General features: G+C 38.6%; 1 pseudogene; it reads left to right on the top strand.

Moving 5' to 3' along the window:
• The first annotated feature begins 286 nt into the window (after nucleotides 1-286).
• LOC149154498 (uncharacterized protein At4g15970 pseudogene) lies at nucleotides 287-1,157 on the top strand (annotated as a pseudogene).
• The last annotated feature ends 5,728 nt before the right edge of the window (nucleotides 1,158-6,885 follow it).

Raw genomic sequence — 6,885 nt, 5'->3', positions numbered from 1 at the left:
AGAGACAAGCATGAAAGCCAAAGAAAAATGTGGAAAGGCGAAGTTAGTTGTTTGGAAGTCAAACTCTGTGTGAAATCCAGGCGTGGTGCACTGGGCAACTGGCGCGACGCACTGGCTGCGTGCGGCTCATAGAACCGATTTTCTCAATGCAAATTTGCACTGACGCGGCACACATGGCACGTGCGGCGCACTGGGTGTGTGCACGACGCACAGAGCCCCAAAGGCCAAACTCATCTTTGCTCCATAAAAACTCAATGGAATTTACTTCATTTTTCTCCAAATACCAATGGAGTGCCCATTTCTCAGCAAAAATGCAGATGAGTTGGAAATTGCTCTGGTGAAGGCTTCAATGCTAAACAAAATGCTGATCATGACAACAACAAACAAAGCATGGATGGAGCCCAACGGCCTTATAGACTTGTTACTGGAGAGTTTTCGTATTGGGGAGGGAACACAGGAACTTTTGGACTATCTCCTCATTGTTTCCTTAGATGAGAGTGCCTTCAAACGCTACAAGCAAATACATCCCCATTGCTTTGACTTGAGGATAGAAGAGGTTGATTTTTCAGGCAAGAATTTTTTCATGAATGAGGATTACTTGAAGATCATTCAGAGAAAAATAGAATTCTTGAAGGATGTGGTACAACACAGATTTAGTTTTGTCTTCACTGTTACAAATGTGCTATGGCTCCGAAATCCATTCAGAAGGTTCTCAAGTGAGGCAGAATTCCAAAATCTCTTGTGATACATGTGACTATGATCCTAGAGATGTCAAAAATTTACCAAATACAGGTTTTACATTTGTTCGTTCCAATAAAAGAATAATCAACATGTACAATTTATGGTACAGCTCCACCCAGCGCTATCCTGGGAAACATGATCAAGATATGTTCAATGAGATGAAGTTCTTAAACGAATTTACCGAGATCGGGGTCAATCTATTGTTTCTTGATGCAGCGTATTTTAGTGGGTTCTATGACACAAGGGCCACATTAGAACACGTGTGCACTATGCATGCTAATTGTTGCAAAGGTTTAAAGGCCAAGACTCACGACCTGAGAGCAACTCTTGAAGAGTGGATGTTATTTAGATTAGACGTTGCAAGAAGAAATGAAATGCACTGGAGATCTCGAGATGAATGCAGAGCGTCTTTATAAGGGATAATTGAAAGCTCGAAAAAAATTGCAGCTGGGATCGTTCATTGACCATACAGTCTTGCCTTTATTAAAAGCGGAATTTTATTTTAAAAGCTATTTTTATTAAAAATGGTTTTTTCAAACGACAAAAGGAAGTTGAAAAGTCAAAAACTGAAAGCCAAAAATAGAACAAAGATATCAACCACAACAGAGAGATAGGAACGTATGGTCTATTTTTGTCTTCAAGTCATGATTTCATGGGATCCATGCTACATTTTTTGCCTTTTAATTGGTCACCAAAGAAAAACAAGATGTAACACTGCTCTTTTTCAGAATAGGTGGTTAGCTTTCTAGCTTTTATTAGTTAATGATTAAACAGCTCCCCATTGGTGTCAATCTGTTTTCCCACCTCTAAAGCTTATTTATTAGGTGGTAAATCATTTTGTAAGGGGTTGGAGCTTCTGAGAGAAGTGTGGAGGAAAACCCAGTGCTTTCACTGTGCAGAGAATTAATGAAATGATGCAGCTCTGAATCATGAGATTCATGTGGTATGAGTTTGGCATATGTGTCCTCTTTTTGTTGCATATGTGTTTTGCTATGTTTTATCGTCCATTCATAATCATTTCTAGTTGAATGTTGTTAAGTGACAGAGGTAGAATCCAGTTTACTGCTCTGCCTTGGGAAGGCATTCACGCTTTGTGTCTCTTCCTCTGTTTGAAAAGGATTCATTTACTATGCCATTTTCAACCTCTCAATAGTCTTTTCACTCCATATTATTTAAGTTTGATTGCTAAACCTCCTACCTATCTTGCCTCAAGAAATACTTTGTGTCTTGAGTTAATTTCCCAGCTCATGCTGTCCTTTGGTCCCATACAACCCAGAAAATTCAGTCATTCAATCAATTACCTCTTTTTCATATATATTTACTATCCTAAAATAAACATTCATTTTGAGTCATCTCAGACCCTATTGGTTATTTTGACTGAGTGTGACCTAGAGAGAGCCCTCTGCTGTCCTCGTAGGGCTAGCTATGAGGGTGAGCGTGGTTTGATGTGGACCTAGAACCTTGCCTTTTCAGCCTGAGGCAAATCTAGGCTCTAAAATAGTGGCGACCATACTGGGGAAGAAAATGGTTTGCTTGTTGATGTCATGTGTTTTATAGCTACAGACGGAGCCTGAAGTTATGCCAGGTAGCCTTCGAAACGCTTTTGCTTTACATTAGCGGAAGTAGATAAATGCTGCTTCAGTCAATCTCTGGTCTAGCTTGTAAACGTGACATCTAACTTGTTAATTGCCCTAGTACATGTATCAAGTTCAAATCTAACTGTTGATGGTGGACAACGATCAGACATAAGAAGGCTGAAATCATCCACCTGGCGACTCCATCCACTGAAAAATCGAGAAATCAATGCTTCATGGTGACTCCACTGCAAGAAGATCAGTAGCTTTAAGATTTTCAAGATGGAACGGGTTGCAAGAAGATATGTTCCCATGAGCCGAGATCTCATTCCAGGTTTTCCAAATAAAATTCCCAAGGTAGATTGGCAAAAGAATTTTCCTATGTTTAAAGATGATGATAGGAAGGATGTTGCCTTACATATGGTTAGATTTCACATACATATTCGCAAGTTGAAGGTTGATTCTCCTGAAGATTGCTTGATGAAGATATTCATGGCCACTCTGGAAGGTGAAGCCCGATCTTGGTATGAAAGTTTGCCGCCTGCTTGTATTTACTGTTTAAAGGATTTTCATACCATGTTCTTTGAAAGGTATAAAGACTCTTATCCATCATTAAATTTAGTTCAGGACTATTGCAAACATGCTTATGGTTTTATTGAAAGCCTTGAGAAATATTATGAAGATGATAATTTCATGGATGAAGAGATCATGGAAGCCCTGTATGAAAATCCGTTTCAGCAGCACATAGAAATCTTAGAGGACACTTATCAAGATCAGCAGGTTGAAGATTCCCATATGGCTAAAAATGATGAAAGAAGAAGTTTTATTTCAGATTTGGTTGAAATAAAGGGTGATATGTAGGAAAATGATGTTCCAATCTCACATAGTGATGACAATAAACTAGATCGAGAGATGAATTGTGATGAGGAAAAACATGTTGTTCCAGATCTCATAAAAGAGAGTTGCATTGTTGAGGCTGCCTTAAATGCAGAAAACAGAGTTATGGATCCAAATGTTCTCATGTCATCAGAACAAAGCCTTCATAAAGAGGTAATCCAGTCCGTTCATGAACAACAAGATGATCAAAAATATATTCAAACTATAAAAGATCAGAACATGCAGCACTGCCTTTTAGATTCTTCTTCATATGCCTCATGTTTTGAAATGTTTTTCCAAGTGGAGATCTTCTCATCTACTTGTTCAAATTTTTTGAGAACCAGGAACATACTTTTACTAAAGTACATGATGAAGAAAGATCAGAATCAAAGGAGAAAGACACCTTGCTCTTTCAGCAGGAGGAAAGACTTCATGTTTTTCACGATCCTCTGGAAAATCTGTTGCAGTTAGAAGTGAAGGTGATTTTTGCAGTATTCAGTGATGAAGGAGATCATGGTCAATTATGTTTTTGGATGCCTAGTTACCAGTATCTGTTGTTGACCAGGAGATCTGACTGGGAGAATCAATCAAGAAGGCATCTGCTTGATTGGTTACATTGGCATTTTGATATAGTTTGATGGTATATTGTTTTGTAAGAAACACAGGTGGTCAAGTACTGCCATCAAACTTTTAGTTTTAAGTTCAGGTCTTAGTATTTTGAGTTAGTTGCATTGAGTCAGTTTTTTCAGTCATGTTGGTTTCATAATTGAGTCGGTTTGAGTCAAGTTTCAGTCAAATAGATTGAGTCAAAAGTCTTGTGTGGATTTCTCGAAATAATGGACTCCATAGCCCAATGGATGAAGGCACTGTCTATCTCTTCCAAAGATCTGCCGTTTTTAGCACCTCCCAGGAGCTACCATCCCCATTGGAGCCAATGTTAGAGTCGGTTTGGTAATCTCTCCATCAGAGATCAAAATCTCTTTATTGCATTTCATTTTTAGGTGTCTCGCTTGATTCACTCAGGTGCATTCTGCTAGGAGCATGTGATTATCTGATGGAAGGGTCTTTTCACTCGTTTCCCTCATGTTTGTACCTGCTGGGTTGGTCAAAGTTTCTCAAAGTTCATCAAAGTTGATTTCAGTCATTCATAGTCATGGATGGTTTTTTTTTTGTCAACAAAGAATCTTTTAGAGTTTTTGGGTTTTGTTGATTTAGTCTTCAAATTTCCAAATAATACTAGTAGACGCATGAGAGGTTCCAAATTAGTTTCCATAGTAAAATTTCATCATCAATAATTCTCGAGAGTGATTCTTTTTCAAAACCCTGTTTTGAAGAAGAAATCATCAAATTTGTTTTTAAATATGTAATTTTTCAAAGTTTTTAGTCATGAAATGTTTCAGGCGCCACCCTGATCCTTGGCCGAAGTCCACCACCAATCATCCCTGCAAACAAACAAAGAGTTTCATCATTCAAAAAATTAAAACGAAGCAAAGCAAAATTGATGAGAAATGTCAAAGTTTCAAACTTTACAAAATGAGTTTGCCAAATCAAAAAATCAAATTCATTGAAACATTAAGATATTTTCAGTGTTTATACAATTCGTTTGCAAGTCAAGAGACAAGCGTGAAAGCCAAAGAAAAATGTGGAAAGGTGAAGTCAGTTGTTTGGAAGGCAAACTCTATGTGAAATACAGGCACGGCACACTGGGCAACTGGCGCGGCGCACTGGCTGCGCATGGCGCATAGAGCTGATTTTCTCGATGCAAATTTGTACTGACGTAGCGCACATGGTGCACACGGCGCATTGGGTGTGCGCGCGGTGCACACAGCCCCAAAGGCAAAACTAATCTTTGCTCCATAAAAACTCAATGGAATTTACTTCATTTTTCTCCAAATACCAATGGAGCGCCCATTGCTTAGCAAAAATGCAGACGAGATGGAAATTGCTCTAGCGAAGGCTTCGATGCTAAACAAAACACTGATCATGACAACAGCGAACAAAGTGTTACACTAAAAAATGTCACCATGACTATTTACAGTTAGTATGGCTCAATCAACAGTCATGCTACCCTCTTAGGCAAGTCTTATGCCTCTGCTCTCCATGTCAAACTCCAAAAAAGAGAGAAAGTCTTCTATAAATGTATTTATCTTTGGGGACGCAGGTTCTCTCAACCTTACCTGCGGGGACGCTCCCAATGTTCACAAAAGCTGCGTCTAAAGACGCTCTGTATGTAAAGGGACAGGTGCGTCCCCCTGTAAAGGTTAGAATGCGCAAGTTTCATCTTTAAAAAGTTACTTGTGGTCATTTCTAGAGCATTCTAGAAGGTTGTTCGACGTGTATTGGGCGCCTCCAGATGGTTCATGCACTCCTATCAAAGAGGAACTTATCCCATCAATAAGGGAGCTATCCCACCCAAAGAGGGGATTATCCCATTGATGGTGGACCTGATTAACCTCCTCTTGAGTACTATAAATACAGGCATTGGGCCAGAAGGAGAAGAGGTTGAAAGCTATACATTTCTAAGGGTAAATGCTGCAGGAATTAGGACTCCCATTTAGAAGCTTGTGAGGAGAGATTGCCATCTTTGCTTGTTCTATTTGGAAGTGGGTGAGCTTTGTCAAAGTAGAGGAAGACTCTTGTGGACCCTGGAAGGAGCTTGCACAACACCAAGGCTCAGGTTGTAATGGTTCCTTTTGATTACCTTTAATGCAAATTGGTCCATTCTTCTCAATAACTTGTTGTTTATGGGTTATTTCATGTACTCCTTGGTCTATATGTTGAATATGCTTTGTTTTATGTTATAATCAGGTGCTATTTAATTGTTTGACTGTTGGTAATTGCAGGTTTTGGAGAAAAGGAGGAACTCATCCAGATCAACAAAGCTTGGACTTCTACAACAGTGTTTGGACAAAGGTAAGAACGAAACACTTGATTTCTCATATCACAATGCATGTTTAGAGAAGGATAGTTCTAGTTTGTCTTGTTTGTTATTAGAATGTCTTTGACTTCTAGGAAGGTCGTTTGTGTCCGCACTTTTGACTGATTCCGTGTGACAAATTGGCGACTCCACTGGGAGCATAGTTCTTTTCCTGTGTCAAGCTCGTTAAAAAATGAAACAAATCCTCCTCTACTTGAGTCGAGAGATTGACGAGATCTTATAAATGTTAAGTTTTTAGGTTAGTTATTTCAGTGTTTTGCATAATTTTCTTATAGTTTTAGGTCGAGTCTTTCAAATGATCTCGTAACTCAGCCTTCATTTCATCCAATTGGCTGAATGAAATGAAGCTAGGGGGGCATGCGCTCTAGCAGTTATGCTTAGGGGGCATAAAGCATAGTTTTTCTCTATTTCAAGCTTTTGTAAAAATGAAACCTATCTTGAGTCAATTTCAGTTATTTTCAAGACTCGTTAAACTCATGAAAATACCGAGATTATTTTGCTATCTTTCATTCTCGTAAAACAAATGAAAATGCCGAGTTCTTTCCGTCTTTTCCTGCTCGTAAATTAAATTGAAAGTCGGCCATATGAGTACATTTTTATCATTTTTTCAAACTCATTAAAACTTACGAAAAAGTGAAAACCATGAGTACATTTTTATCCCTTTTTTCGAACTCGTTAAAACTTACGAAAAAGTGAATCCTTGGAGTTCTCTTTTAAGCCCTTTTCAGACTCCTAAAATATGAAAAGATTGCAGAG

This window comes from Pinus tabuliformis, chromosome 9 (assembly GCF_031772625.1).
Source record: "Pinus tabuliformis cultivar Carrire ecotype Pingquan chromosome 9, CPIR1, whole genome shotgun sequence".
In the NCBI taxonomy this organism is placed as follows: Eukaryota; Viridiplantae; Streptophyta; class Pinopsida; order Pinales; family Pinaceae; genus Pinus; species Pinus tabuliformis.
Note: the sequence above shows the minus strand (reverse complement) of the source record. Positions and strands in the feature narration are given on the sequence as shown.